Genomic DNA, 16,502 nt, shown 5'->3' with positions numbered 1-16,502 from the left:
GTCAAAGAAGGAAGTAAGGTCACTTACATAAAAATTGAGAAGAAGTAAATCAAGGAGAGGAAGTCCTAATCAGTTGGTCTGTTATCTGTCATCCATGCCTCTTAGAAGAGCTGAAGGATAGCTACAGTTATATTAAACAGAGGCCCAGTCATTGTAATAAAATTAAAATATGTTGAACTGACACTGTATAGTGGAACCACAGGTCCATGTTTGTGATCAGAATGGACAGGTCCCTCCCTTCCCCCAATATACTGGAATCAGGGAATGTATGCTGTTGTCCTTGCTCCCAACACCTCTTCATGAGTCAATTGTCTGGGTGGACACAGGCAAACACTCTACTATACTTTGTCACATAAAGAGCACATAGATCAAACTAGGATAGTTTGGTCATCTGTGTGATTTCATTCTACCATTCTACCCAGTAGCAAGAAGAATTTTATACTGCATCAGATGCTGATGTGGGAATAAAATGGTAATATGTGTTCATCTGAGCTATAAAAACTATGTGAGGTGACAATAACAAGCACTATTCTTCCGCATATGTATGAAGCACCAAAGCAGCTGCCTTGGCACTGATCTGTTAAGTATTCTATTTTATCAACAGCTCAGTAATAAGCTGTTTCCACTGAACCTTCAGAGTATTGAAATGATTTACAAAATCATTGATGCAAAGAAGCAAACATGTCCATGCACACATGTACCTCAAGGGCTGGATCGTTATCAGTTGTCATTATGAGTCTGTTTTTATTTATATGCTTAGCACTGATGGTGTGCTGAGCACTGCATAAAGCTTGCATATTGCCCTGAGCAAATACAGAACGGGCTGACATTGCAGCCTGGCACAATGAAAACAAGATGGCTCGAACATCAACTGTAGTATTGTTTCGGTCCTCATGAACAACACTCTTCTATGTGGGGGTTCCTAATCCATATATTCTCTGTCTTATGGTATGTTTTCATCATAGCCCAGTTGGACATCTGAGATTGGTTCAATTGTTAATTTCAGGATGTATAACACAAACAAGTCTGGGTCAAAAAAAATGTTGGCCTTTTTTTACCACTGTGGCTGATGTACTGGTAAAATGAATTGGGGAATAAGAGTGTAAACGCCAATCCGGGGCTGGAAGACTTCTTCCTTGGGTATGGCCTTGCCTTATTCTGGTCCTATGGAGGAGCCTATGGGACCAGGCAAGTTGGTTGTCACAGCACCTTGGAGAGCTCCTAGTGAGCAACTTGCTCCAGCAAGGGCTGGGACCAAAGTGAGGCCTTTTAAGTCTCTGCCTCCAGTCCATCTTTCTTAGAGGGAACTAGAGTCTCTTAAAATACCAACCCTCTGGCCTGAAGATGGGCACTTCTGTGTTTCATGGGCTCCCACCTGGTGTGCTCCTTGAATAATTGGGCTGGTGAGGTATTGTGGGAAGCATTTGATTCCTCAGGCCCAGGGGAAGGTAGCCATGAGGGTCCTGGTTCTGTGGGTCCTGATGTTGTGGCTGGTGACACTGGAGCCTCTGACTTGGTGTCCTGGTCACTGCTGGACTCCAGGTTCATGACAGGCTCATTCATGTGATGCCATCTAAGGTTCCATACTGAATATAGTCCAGTATAGTTCAGATACAAAACATGAAATCCACTTCTTGAAGGAAGCCTCAGTTGATAAAAATGTAGTGATGTAATACTTTTAGGCTAGACATGGCCATAATTTTCCATCTGTTGTTGTGGTTTGAGGCTACTTTTTGCCTTAGTGCAATACCAGTTGTACATAGTACTGTTGGGAAGTCATTTTCTCAATGCGCTCTCTAAACAGCCAGTTTAGAGAGTGGTAGGTGCTTTTCACCTGGTTTGTACATATGTAAAAGACATATATGGTGCTCTCAAATAAAGACTAGGCAGCCCCCGAAGAAGATATTGGTAACCAACTGTCTGTTCTTCACTCAACCTAAGGAAAGTCTTTATTTCCAGAGTTCCTGGTGCTTTCTGAATATTTTTCATTATTTTATTAATCAGGTCTGTCATAGTGGCTTTTGTTTCTTCCTCTTCTTCTGGCCTGGTGTAGAAGTGATTTGCATTTAATTTGCCATTTCAACTCCCTGCCAGGTTTTTCTTATTTTCTTATTTTCTTTCTCCTCCTTTTAAAAATACTTTTGTTGCAGTAAAAAGGGGGGAAAACCTAACAGAACAAGCCAGCTAGCCAGCCAGCCAGCAAGCAGAGGCAACTACAGAGAGAATCGCTGGGCCCTGATGAAGCTTCTTAGAATCCCCGCCAAAAGAAACTCCAGGCTGAATGACCCTAATTAAAAAAAATTAAAACCCCCAACTGTTGGCAGTTATGGACTAGTATCAGGAAGTAACTGGTTCATATACAAATGGCCCCATGTGACTGAGGTCTGCTGCACACATAGTTTTGTATGTGTTGTACGCAAGGCCTTACTGGTATAGTTGTTTCTATATGTAGTGCCCAAGTTACATATCTCTTGGCCTGGTGCAAGCTTGGAAAGTGCTCTTTCTCCAACAGTTTTGAACATTAGGAAGACTACTTGGTGTCCTTTAACTCCTCTTGGTTCCCTTTGTGTTTAAGCCCCTTGCATTTCTGGCTGATGTATTTCTAGTGTAGGCAGACCTGGGAGGATGGAGTGTATGTGTGTATATGGGAGTGGTAAATGCCCTTTAGACCAGAGCTTGGAAAAGTTACTTTTTTGAACTACAACTCCCATCAGCCCCAGTCAGCATGGCCACTGGATTGGGCTGATGGGAGTTGTAGTTCAAAAAAGTAACTTTTCCAAGCTCTGCTTTAGACCAGGCATGGGGATCCTCCAGCCTGCGGACCATATTAAGCCCAGAGGGAGACACTGTGAGGCCATTTTCCCCAAGCCTGCCCATCACCTGACATCATTAACAAAATGAAACAAAAACCCAAAGGTGGCTAAGGAAGACTTCTGGTAGCCAAGGACTGGAGTTTTTGTGTTGTGTATAGCACCTTCAGCTTGGTTCTCCTTTATAGCTAGCTGAAGCAAAATAAGTGATGCAAAACAATATAATCTATGTCTTAGTTGTTTTCATTCATATTTTTCCAGTTGGAATAAGGGGGGAGGTTATGCTCTTGAAACAGAATTGGGATTTTTTAAATGTTGGTTTTATGCAGGTCTGGGTGGATTCAGATAGCACACAGCACTATATAGCTTCTTATAGTCTCATTGTGTGCCATCTGCATCCATATGGTGAGCTGGTCATCTACAAGAAGTGATTGACTGAGTGATGCAACACACCTTATTGGGCTCTCAAGTAGCTCCATGTGGTAGCAAGAAAATAATAAAATCATATTCACTGCATTCTTGATCATAGACCTCTGAGTTCACATGTGCTCTGAGTTTGAGGACTAGATCACTCTTGGTTTGTAATCCAAGGGTGTTTCCAGATGGGAGTTTATTGTGGAATTCATGCTGCTCATTCAGGAACATCCATAATGATTTCAGCATCAAAAAGCCAGCCCCCATTTTTTTTTACATTTAATCAGAATTTCCCCTTACTGTATAAGATCTGATAACTAAAACTTCACTGTTTTATATCTGCAGCCACTACTGATGTGAAAGCTCATTGGCACATTTTGGGGGCAGTTGGGTGGGCAGTGAAAGATATGGTGATTTTCAAAAGGTGCCCTCTAATGCCACATCCCTACTTCTGTTGTTCCTCATCTGAGCACAACCTAGGGATTCTGTTTCTGGCAGTCCAAACAATATCGGTGTGTCTATCTCACTAACTACCACATGCTGAAGGCATATATATTTAGTGGTTAAGGTGTTGGACTACAACCTGGGAGACCAGAGTTCGAATCCCCACATAGCCATGAAGCTCACTGGTGACCTTGGGCCAGTCACTGCCTCTCAGCCTCATGAATACCCTATTCATAGGGTTGCCATAAGTCAGAATCGACTTGAAGGCAGTACATTTACATTTACATTAGTTATGGGGCATCCAGGGCAGCTGTGGGTGGAAGCTGGATAAGTGCTGAAGGACCTGGGGATTTACTGTAGGTGGGAGAAAGGACAACTCATCTGTTTCTAATCTGCTAGAGAGGTTTTTCAACAGTCTCTTTTCTCTCCTCCAAAGAAACCATCCCAAGCTGCTTGTTGTTTGGCAGTGGTCAGAGAGGTGGGTAGGCCACCTCTCCTGGGCACATAAAGAATCTGTAACTCTATGGGAAAAATGGACTGTAGCCTCCACATGATGAAACAGCCCTGTAGGAGCAGCCGGCTTCACAGAGCAAGCTCTGGGGAGTTTAGTGAACAGAACCTTCCAAACTTGAATATTATCTACAGGAGAAAAAAAAACACCAGATAAACTCAATTCCACGCACATTCTATAACTGCTCCAGGAATGTTTTTCACAAGAGTAAATTCATTATTTGGTTATTCAAGGCAAATTAGGCAATAGAAGAAATTCAAGTCCAAAATGTTGACTTTCCCTTCCCTTCCTATATCTTCTCTGTACATATCCACCAATGTGGCTAGTAGTCATCTTTCTGAGAATCATTGTCAGCGGGGAAAAGTACATCTGGCCCTGTCTGTCTTTCAACCCCTTAGAGAATCTGGAAGTACCCTTGCTGTCTACTACACTGTAAACAGCAGCTAAAAAGCATAAATACCCATGTGTTTTATCAGCAACATTCTTGCAAGCAGAATCCCAGGAACACAAACATGCCACAATAAACACCCAAAGAATGCGATAAGTTTTCATTTATGTGGCTCTCTCTCTCTCTCTGCCCTCTTCCTGGTTTTTCTCTGTCAGTTTTCAACGTTTTATGGCAAGCCTTGCTTACTCAATAGCCACTCACCATGCAATAGTAAGAGATGTATTTACTTCCACTTGAACCTCTGCTAAGACAAACAGGGAAAAATGGGTGACAATTGGATGAATGAGGCATCTAGACTTACAACCCAGCAAAAGGAGCTGGAAAGATAGGGGGCTTGAAAAAGCATTTCCATGATCCAGCCAAAGTAAATCACCTAAGTCCTACTAATTTCAGTGGAAAATATTTAAACACATGCGTAATTCTTCCGTGAAATCAACTATAGGACTTAACTTTGAGTGTGCCTCATGATTTTGAATAGTTCCTACAAAAAGCCTGGGATCAATTTAGGTCCTCTGAAGTTATCACCTGAAAGCAGCAGAGCAGACTCACAGAAGTGGGCATTTTGTGTTGCCATTAAGTAACCCTTTCAGATGACCAAAGTAAGTTCCTTGCAGTAGAATCATATATGTGTTTACCCAAACCTAAGTCTCATTGAGTTCATTGGGGCTGACTACCAAGTTAGTGTGCACAGGATTGCAAACCTTGTTTCTTAAAACTAGAAGAATAGACTCTAGGGGTAGAAACACACTCACTGTTTTGCCAGTTCCAATACATCTCCACGTCTCTCTTCTGAAAATGGGGGCACATGACAACGCTAGTCAAATCCCACTCCTTTTTCTGTTAAACCTGGTGGGAACAGCTCAAGTGAGCTTTTCTTTAATTCAACTTCAAAGAGATTTTGCAACTGATCGGAAGATGAACCTGTTCCCCTCCAGGTGTGGCTAATGGAAATGCTTCGACTGGCGACCACTGTGCTTGCGGCTTAAAATTCCTGTAACCGATGACATTAATATTGGGGGGTTTCTCAGCTGGTGGTGGCTAACAATAAGAAGAACCTGCTTGATCAGGCCAATGGCCAATCTAGCCCAGCATCCTGTTCTTACAGTGGTCAAACAGATAGCTACAGGAAGCCCACAATCCCTGGCCTGAGGGCCTGATGTGGCCCCCAAAGACCTTATCATTTGGCAGCAATGACAGACAAACAAACAAAATAAAGTGGGTATGGTACTGGGATGGACAGAAAGGTTTAAACCCTTCCACCCAGCATCCTGATGGGAGATGCAAATCATCTGCTCCCTGCTCATGAGATCAATCACATGATGAGCAGGGAGGAGACAATACCCTCTCTCATCAGGTGATCTGCACAAATCAGCTGAGGAGGGGAGGCTGTGTGCCTGTGAATGCATCCTGTGTTTGTGTGCATGTGAGAGTGTGGTGTGACCACACCCATCACTGGCACTGTAGTCTCTGATCCTGGAGTATTGGAGCAGTGCTCAGAAGCAGTGCTGCTGCTAGGAGTATCAGTTGCGGGGGGGGGGGATGGGGGAATCCCACTCTGATTCTGTCTGTTTAACAGGAGTTTCCTGTGCAGAAATCAGCAGGCAATGCTTTGCATGGGCTGGAGGAAAAGGGTATCTCCTAATTAGTGCATATCAAAGGGACAGCTACAAAAGCTGGCTCAAAAGTAGTTGTTGCTACCAAGACAAGTAGCATTTAAGGAGGCAAGAAAAGAGTATAGTGCTCTCCTTTCTAGTCAGCAACCTCAGCCACATGTGGTTCCAGCCTTACAGAGCAATCCAACTCAAGGGAATCCGGCAGGAGAGGAGCCGCTGGGAAGGTCCGCAGCATCCAGTTGCCGTTTGGAAGCCTCTGGGCTAGCTGAATGCCAGCTCAGATGGGAGCTGCATGCAGGGAACGGAAAAGAAAAGTCTGCCCTTGTAAATACCCCAACCAGGGAGTAAGCGATCTCCATTGACTTCCATTGCAATTATTTTCTTAGACCGATCTTTTCCCCGGTGTAACGTTTGCCTGGATTGGGACCTGCAGGAGTGCTCTGAATGCAAGTTGGATGTGGCCTAAGTTTCCCCTTCGGCCCCTCCTCTGAAATGCCCCTGGAACGCCCCTTTTTCAGGCTTTTTTCTGGCTTCCACTGGCTCTTCTTAAGCTGGGCTGGGTTTCTCCGGCGGACCCCCAGCTCATCTGGCTGAGTCACCCACCGTGGCTGAGCCAGAATGAGGAGCTTCTGTCAACGGAGCTCAGCTGATCCAGGACCCAGCCAGCTCCTCTGGGGGTCCACCATATCCAACTCCCCTCAGCCTGGCTTAGATGTGTGTGTTGCATACATACATGCTAGGTGTGAGTTTGGGTTCTAGCATAGCAAAATCAAGTTAAGCAAAGTCAAGAAAGCAGAGGTTATACTCCAATGAGGCAAGTCCAGGCAAGACAGATAGGAAACTGAATATATTTGGTACAAAATAATACAAGCAGACTCAAATATTAGTTCAGCAACAGGCAAACCCAGACTGAGCCTTAAACAGAGCTGCAGCCCCACCTCCAGTGAGTGAAGTCTCTTCCGTTGAAAGGGTTGAGCCTGCTTCCCTAGCTACCACTGACTCCAGTGGAGAGGAGAATGTGGTTTTGCTTTTTGCTTGGGCTTCTGGGCTGGAGTCTGAAAGCAGCCGCACAATCTCCTTAGGTCAGAGAGGTACTGGTAGCATGGGCTCCTTTTGTGTTGGATGATCTTCCAGGGCAGTGGGGATGCCTGGAGCCGGTTCTGTGGGGAAATTGTGTTCCCAGACTGAAATGTCCTGTGAACCCCTGGCTTCGTCCCCTGAAGATGAAGAGCCAGACAGGGGAGCAGGAAAGTACTCGAGGTGAAAAGGAGAGGCAGCATCTTCTCCATCACTACTTCCTCTGCATTTGATGCAGCTGTCATTGGAACCGCGTGTAGGTGACAACAAAGGGGGCTGAAGGAAGAAAGCCTTGCAGCTTTCTTTTGTGTTTCTCTTACCCTGTGTTGTTGTTTTTATCAGTAGCACTTGGAAATGTAAAATAACTTAAAAATTGCATGTATGATGTAAAGGCCAAATTGAAAGGAGGATGTTTAACTGGGAAGCTTGTACTCCATAATTCAAGTCTCTCACAACAGGCCTAGATTGGCAGGGGAAGGGGCACTACAGTTACAACAAGTTTTGAAATATCCAGGGAATAAGGTGTCTAGCAGTGTATATATTTTTCTAAAAAAAATTTTTTTTTTAATCATATTGTTTTACAAGCATCAGTAAGTTGTAAATATTGCCACAGTATCTGGAGGAAGTGAATATTTAAACTTTAAATCTGCAAAGGGAAGTGTAGCTCAGCCATCAAACATTTTTAACAGAATGTCCTGACTGATCCACAGTTTCCACAGAACAAAGGAGCCTACAATATATATCTTGGGATTTCAATTAAGAGTGGATTTTAAATATATGTATTTATCTGTGTTGTTGTCTGCCCATTTGCAGATTGCTCAGAATGTTTTCCGGGCAGGAGCTGACACACACAGAAAGTGTGTACAGAATCAAAGCAGGAATACCAAGTATCATCATTAATAAAATGTGTTTTAATCTGATCCATCCCGGAGACCGGTCATTTATTACCTCTCTTCATCCACATGTCTGGATCAGAAAAAAAACCCTTGTCACTAAACAATGTATTCCTGTGCATACTTTATTGGAAGTAAGCCTCATTGAACTCAGTACGTTTCACTTCTGAGCAAAGATTCATTGGATCAGGCTGCACTTGGAAATGTAAGCCCCTCCCCATTGACCCTGTGGCTAACATAATCCTTGAGTGTAAACATGAAATCCAGAACAGCATTTGAATTATTTGGTCTCAGTTTAGAAATGTTGAAGCAGGATACTAACTGCATATAGGCAAGCTGCACTATTATATCCATTTAGTTTCATTGATATAATGCTTATCCACCCCATGGAAGATGACAAATCAAGAGAGTGACACTTGTTATGATCTGCTTTGAGATATGAATGCTGGGCCCCATTTCCTCCAGTTTGTTTGACCAATCGAGGGTATACCTAGAAATAATAAAATATATCTATGAGATTTTATAGTTTGGAAACAGAATGTTCTAGATGTGAAAGTACATGCAATGGCAGCATTACTGTAGAGCAATGATTCATAATCCTTAATCTCCACTCCATTGCTCTTTCATTACTAACTTTTTGATGTACAGCAAATGGTTGTATGATTCTAAATCAATATTGAATAGCAAAGATAAAGGACAATATTAACACTTCTTTTAATTTGCGATGGAAACAATTATGCTTTATTGCTAGGAAAATTTTGTGAGGCCTCTGTAGCATTAATGAATGCTTTCTGCACATCTAAACCACTATTTGTGGTTGAAATGGTTTTGGGTGCCCTTCACCCCAGGCGTTTAGAGACAAGCTGTATAGAGGACCAAAGGCATGACTGGATGAGCAGCATCAGAAAGGTCTTATAGCACTGCACATTCACACACGTAGGTGGTGATTTCACAACAGTCTGCCTTCAAATCCAGACAGGCTCAGGAAAGAAGATGAGGAAATTAAATCCTTTGAAGCTGAAGCAGAGGCTTAGTCCTTCAGGCAGAAAAGACCAGAGTGGGCCTGGGTAATTCTGTAGAATTTGATGCTGCAAGAGAGGACCTGTCAGGGGGAAGAGAGCTTATGTAGCATTCAGAGGAAGCAGCCAGTTAGTCCAAATCTCACTTATTCAGCCTTGAACTCATACATGTCCTTAGGGAAGCTGTTATCTCAGGACACTTCGCATACTGATTATATTAATAACCTATTTTACAGATTTATTATTACTGAGACAATGTATGTGAAGCACTTTGAATATGAAGCAGTGTTAGTATCATGGTTGTCAAATGAAGAGATTTCAGGTTTACTAGTATTTTGTTTAATTCTAAAAATATGTCCTCAATGGACACTAATTTTGTTATATATTGTTTAATGAGAATTGATGACTGATGGCTTCTGGCAATGACATACTTTACCCATTTGGATTGGGACTAGAGACAAACAGTTTGGACACAGAAAGGTTTTCTGTTTTTGGTGGTGGGGGGCTGTAAAGGCTAGCAGTGTAAAGGCTAGTGTGCTTACCTGCTCTCCATGCTCAAACTGTATATTTGTTTGCAACAATATTTTAAAATACCATCAGTTTCCAGAACTCTTTCTTTACTGCTTTAACCATAATTGGTATGATTATTCCTGGTGCCCCATATGTGCAATCCAAGTTTTCTTTCAAGGGGGTGAAATCCCTCAATCTCAAAAAGGAATCTCACTTGACACCCTACTGTTGGGCAGAGTCAAGGGGCTGCTTCAGACAGCAGTTTTTGGGCATCGTAAAAGGGCAACACATTATTAATTATTTGTTATTGTTATATTTTACTGCCAAAGAGAGAGAGAGGTGCTTGTGGGATTTTCTGCCTCAAGTGCCAACAAAACTTGGATTGCTTTGGATACTGTGCACCTTGTCTTAGGGGTGGGGGGATGGGGCACTATTTGCTGTTCTGTTTTAGGCTTTAAAATGTCTTGGACTGATACAAAGGACCAGGATTAATCAGTTGGGGCTTGTGATAAACCTGACAAGCAACAGTTTGGTCAGTGAGACTGCCTGTAATTCTGCTGTAAGAAAAGTGAAAGAAAAAAATAATGCATTTCTTTAAAAAAAACCCATTTATATCCTACCTCTCAGTTGTTACAAGAGCCCCCAAGGTGGTTTGCAATCAAAATGTTAAATTGCACAGCTAACACAGTAATCATCAGAGAGTACAGAACAAAAACATTAAGATCAGAAGTCAACACAACACCCAAACAAAAATGACATAGTCGGAAAGAAAAATCAGCACAGGTCAAATGCCTGACCCCCCCCCCAAAAGAGTCTTATTTTAGGGGGGGAGAAGAAAGGAGTGAAACTGAACCTCACGGGAAGAGGTACCACAGTTGGGGTGGCACAGCTGGAAAGGTTAACTCCCCTATTCTTGCCAGCCTCACCTTTGAACACGGTGAAACTTGGATCAGGCCCTCAGACATTGAACAGAATGGTCAAGCCATTCATGTGGAAGAGTGGTGGCCATTTCAAATATCTGCAGTGTGATTCAGCCTATTTGTTTCATTTTAAAAATATAGTTTTTCTTTCATTAATTATGGTATTGGTATGCCTAATGGCTAGGACTAGAATGCCAGTATTACAGTGGGGTTGCCCTTGTTATATTAAAACTCTTAGTTGGGGCTGTTGTAGAGAAGACATTTTTCTTTCAGCATTTCAAACATTTATGGCTCCTTTGTACATCTTGGTATTAAGCAGAATCAGAAACACCAGGGCAGAGTTGTCTGAAACTTTTACTCAACAGATTTCATCTTGCTTGGAAGAGCCCATGTAAAGCTACCATTGTAATGAGACTTTATGGGTCTTAATATTTATAGGCAGAGAAGAGACAGGACACGTCCTGTTCTGTGTATAGTCTTGCAATTTATATGTTGGCAGCAGTGTATGATGGGAGATGTGTTCTGAGGCTCACAAGTATGCTTAAGCTTTATAAATATGTTAAGTTCAAGCTGAAGTGAGGGAACAGTGTGGAATGTTTTGAGGCCAAATCTGACATGGGGGTGTGTGGGGAGGGAGGAGCACGCCAGTGCTACTTGGGTGTGTTGTGAAAGCAGGCATCTCTTGACTTCCAGGCTTTCAGTGAAAGACCCTGCTACAGTTAGTGAAAATTAAAATGTTGCACATGCTCCAGGTTTCAGAATAATGTTTCTCTACTAATATATTTTTTAAAAGCCTTCATGAGGAGCACCAATGCTGGTGGTCCCAAAGCTTCGACACTGCCTTGCTGGCTCCGGCTCACTATTTTTCACAAACATAAATAATCATAATCCATATAAAACTGTCATATTGGTTCAGCACAGACGTCACCAAAGCCCTGGGCCTAATTCATCAAAGATTTAATGTGCAACAGAACAAAGTTACATTTTTTTTGTAAGCAGATGCAGTTTCCCGGATTGTCCTGTCATCACCAACAACTTTCCATTGGAAAGATGTATCTCATCAAGAGTTCCAAAATGCTAAGAAATATGAATATTTGAGAACACAAGAATAAACAGTTATTGCTAGTTCTTTGTTGCTTATTAATTACAAAAAGGGAGGATTTTTGATGTTATGGATACAGCTGTGGATGGATTGCCATGCTGTTAAACATGCTGCATGCCAAAATTGTAGGAATAAAAATCTTAATAAATCAGGATGGGAAACTGAATGGTCAGCTGGCCCAGCAGAACCACAGAGGGCTGTTAATGGGGAGGTGCACCATCAGTCAGCAGAGCACCACTGATGACCAGTGAAGGGGACACCATTTTTTTCAGTTGCATTAAGATGCTGTGTACCATCCCTACCCTATTTTTTGCAACTGAGAATCTCAAATCTAAACTTGTAAGCATCTCAGTGTTTGTTAATTGGGGGTGGGGTAGGTTTTACTTATTCAGATCTACAGTGTTTGCAAATGTCCTTGCACTGTCTCCTTGTGACTTGGAAGCCAGAGAATTTGTAGGCATAGCTTCTAATGGAGCAGGCAGAATATATACCTATATTTTATTATACTTATTGCATAGAGGTACATTTTCTGAGATGTTGTAAGGCTCTTCAGACCTCATCCAGGTCGCCTCACCCCCTCCCAAACTTGGGAACTTGCAACTCATAACACCTCTGTCTAGTCTGGATTCTATTTCAGTGTGTTGGCCCATATCCAGTTTATTATTTATTTAATAATATACATCTGAGTATCTATGAGAAGTGTTTCTTTCTGGTTTTGCCGCGCTTTACAGTCTTCAGGTTAGCAGTTCTCTCTTTTTAACCAGTATTGAGTGCAATGGAGGAAAACAAATCTTGCCCAGTGCAGACTCTACCAAAAGGAGGTTGTCAACTAGAGATGCAGAAATGCATATAGGGTCATTCATTTGAAATACTTTTGAAATTTAAGGGCTATATTTTTCTGGTCTTTAATTTGGATGTTCATTATACAGCCACAAGAGTGGCTGTATACTATAGCCAGCGGGGATTTTTCACATTCCGCAATGTTAAATTGAAAATACCCCCCATGCCATTCTGATGCTTCCCATAAGCTCATTTCAAAACAAAACTTTACAAAACTTACAGTCCTGAACTCAGAAACACTTGCTTAATAACACTCTCAATTTTCATGGTGATACACAAAACAGACAGAGAGAATAGACAGTTCAAAGTGTAAAAAGAGAGAGAGAAACCTCAGGGCCCCTTTGGACTTTTTTCTCTGTTCTCATAATCTGTTGAAATTCATTAAAAATCAGCCATGTTCACAGAGTACCTGTAATCCTAATACTGACGTTGCCCCATACTCTGACCTTCATCTGCTACAGTTTAAACGTTAAAAAAATGCCTGGCTGATTTTTAATTAATTTAATAAATTTTGGCTGGGACCCAATGATAGCGCGGAGCATGCTCAGTAAAAAGCAACTGTCAAGTTCTAAACGCCTCACAGCTGCTGGGCTTGCCTAATCAGAGGGCCACACACACACCAGACTTTGATTTCATGTCAGACAGTCATGGCTTCCCTCAAAGAATTCTGGGAAGTGTAGTTTGTGAAGGGTGCTAAGTGACTCCTATTCCCCTGAGAGAATGGTTTAACAGTCAGCCACTCTGATTGAAGGTCTGTGAGGGGAACAGGGCGTCTCATAGCAACTCTCAGCACCCTTCACTAACTACACTTCCCAGGATTCTTTGAGAGAAGCCATGACCGTCCAAAGTGAAATAAAGGCCTGATGTGGATGTGGCCAGGGAAAGCTTTGGTTTTAATTTGGGTGGGAGGCTACATGTGTATGCTGTAGAATAAAAAGGTGGGGGAAAGCCTGAAAAAGAATGATCTGTTTACAATGTTTTCCTTTTGGAAAGGAAAGGGGCTTCCCTTCTGCCCAGTGCCCACCCACCCAATCTCCTCCCCTCCCACTCCCTGCCCCTTCCCTGGGTCAGTGTTGGACTACAACCTGGGAGACCAAGGTTCGAATCCCCACACAGCCATGAAGCTGACTGGGTGACCTTGGGCCAGTCACTGCCTCTTAGCCTCAGAGGAAGGCAATGATGAAATCACCTCTGAATACCGTTTACCATGAAAACCCTATTCAAAGGGTCGCAATAGGTGGGGATTGACTTGAAGGCAGTCCATTTTCATTTTCAAACATGATTGCATAGAAATAAATCCCACTGAACTAAAAAAATATGCAAATGATCAAACCCACCCTCCCTTCTCTTTCCTCCTATCCCCTCCTCTTGCCCCTTCTCTCCCCCTTCCTTTGCCCCTCACTCCCCATCCCCTTCCAATCCCCTCTTTCCCCTTCCCCTTCCCCTTCCCCCTCCCCATGGTCAGTTTTACCTATCTTAAACAAGATTGCACGGAAGTAAGTACCATTGAACTCTATAAGCATGCAAATGATTAAACCTGATCTCCCCTCCACCTTCCTTTGCCCCCCTCCAATACACTCCTTCCCACTCCCACTCCTCCTCCCCCATGGTCAGTGTTTCCTATCCTAACCAAGATTGCATAGGAGTAAATCCCATTGAGAATAAGCATGCAAATGATCAGACCTGCTTTTCCCTTCTCCTCTCCTCTCCCTTCCTTCTCCCCTGCCCACTCCAGCCCTCTCTCCCTCCCCCACCCGGTCAGTTTTACCTATCCTAAGCATGATTGCAAAGGAGTAAATCGCACTGAATTTAATAAACATGCAAATGATCAAACCTGTCCTTCTCCTCTCCATCCTGCCCTCTCCATCCTGCCTCCTCCCCTCCCAGTCCTCCCCTCTGCATTTCCTCCCCTCCCTCCTCCTCCTCCCCTCCCCATCCTCTGTGTTCAGTTTCACCTATCCTAAGCATGATTGCAGGGGAGTAAATCCCATTGAACTCAATAAGCATGCAAATGATCCATCCATTCTCAGCAAACTTGGACAGGATCCCATTTCTTACCTCCTGGATTAAAAAGCAGGGAAATTCACTAATAGGCAAAAAACCTTGCGGTTTAAGAACATACCTATACCCCACAGCTATTCTATCAAACTTTAAAAAGCAGGGAAATTGGGCAGCTATAGTGAATGCACCAGGGGAGCAGGAGACCTGAACTCCTCTCTGAGATATTGGACTGCCCTACAAATTTGTCAAAATGCAAACACAATTTGGGTTGGTGTTTCACAGTCCAATCCACTTCCTGTGTAGCTTGGAAGAATTTGGTAACATGTGCCTCTGAGCATATGGTGAGTGGTGGCAACACCTGCAATCAGCCCAAATAATAGAAAGAAGACATGTGCTGTGCTGATCTTGTTTTAGCAGGGAGGAAGCAACATTAAGACAGTTGATATAGTTCAGATGGTCACTTTGAATATGTCTGATTTCCTTTGCAATTTTAGTGAAGTTTCCTATAGGAAATCGCTTTCTTTTGTTTCTATTTCTGTGAATATGTGAAGTACAGCAACTCTTTGCAAAATTTATACTAAAAACACTCCAAACATAATTGTGGAATAATGGCACTGACTTCTGCAGAATAGTCTCCTGTGGACCTCAGGAGTGTCTCAATTTGCACAAGATAAAACAGTGGGAGGTGAAATATATTCTAGCAAAATGCTAGGTGTGCTCTATGTTTTTAATTGACTGTGCCCACCTTGCCTTAAATGAAGTGGTTTAAACATAGCAGGCTGAAAATATGCATCCTCTTTTTTCCAACAGCTAGAGTCATTGCTGAAGTAGCAACATATTGGAATCAATCTGATTTTTCATCAAACTGCAGGTCCAAATTCCACTGTTAATGCACCCAAAATAGAAATAGAACATAACCTCCAATTTGAAACACAAAAGGCTGTCTTCACCATCATATGACAGTGACCAATAAAAAGGATTTGAAATTAATAAAAATAAATTTGACACAGATTTCTGGGATGAATAATGAGGGAAATAAAATTTTCTAGTGTAGATTCTCTGTAGAAACATTGATAACACAGGAAAGAAGCAAAGTAAGAAGAACACCAGCAAACATACAAAAATATAATTCTCTATCTTTGGAGATGGCAGGTGTTGCCACCACTCACCATATGCTCAGAGGCACATGTTACCAAATTCTTCCAAGCTACACAGGAAGTGGATAGGACTGTGAAAGACCAACCCAAATTGTGTTTGCATTTTGACAACTTTGTAGGGCAGTCCAATATCTCAGAGAGGAGTTCAGGTCTCCTGCTCCCCTGGTGCATTCACTATAGCTGCCCAGTTTCCCTGCTTTTTAAAGTTTGATAGAATAGCTGTGGGCTATAGGTATGTTCTTAAACCGCAAGGTTTTTTGCCTATTAGTGAATAACTTCTATATGTGGTGGGTGCTGGAGGCAAGCCAGTGCATCCCATGAACTGGAACATGTTCAGAGGTGCCAGGTGGGAAGAGGACAAGTGTGCTCTCAGTCCTCTCCATGCAGTGGCCCAGATCAGGAAGGAAGTATTTCCAACCTTCAGAAAAAGGGATTTTTAAGTTCTGTAACCATTCTAAACCATTCTAAATATGTTCTGGAATTCTTTTTGGTAACACAATGTCCTACTCTGGAGTCCAATACTCTTACTGCCAATGAACGAGCTTCTCAGTTGGTATGAATGTAGGCTGAATTACCCAAATAGTGGCCTTTATGTAAACAATAGACTAAGTGGATATCTGTGTGGCATGCTCAGGCCGACTGAGCACTTAGGTACCTCATTGGTCTAACCTGCCAGGTAGTGGATGGGATTATCAGATTCAGGATAGCAAAGTCCAACAAATATCTTCTTTGCATAATCAATA

General features: G+C 42.6%; 1 protein-coding gene across 7 annotated transcripts in view; it reads left to right on the top strand.

The window, feature by feature from the left end:
* The window catches only part of MYOCD (myocardin), a 400,168-nt gene that overhangs the window by 219,855 nt on the left and 163,811 nt on the right, over nucleotides 1-16,502 (top strand). The window lies entirely within an intron of this gene.

The sequence above is a fragment of the Rhineura floridana genome, chromosome 3, assembly GCF_030035675.1.
Source record: "Rhineura floridana isolate rRhiFlo1 chromosome 3, rRhiFlo1.hap2, whole genome shotgun sequence".
NCBI lineage: Eukaryota > Metazoa > Chordata > Lepidosauria > Squamata > Rhineuridae > Rhineura > Rhineura floridana.
Note: the sequence above shows the minus strand (reverse complement) of the source record. Positions and strands in the feature narration are given on the sequence as shown.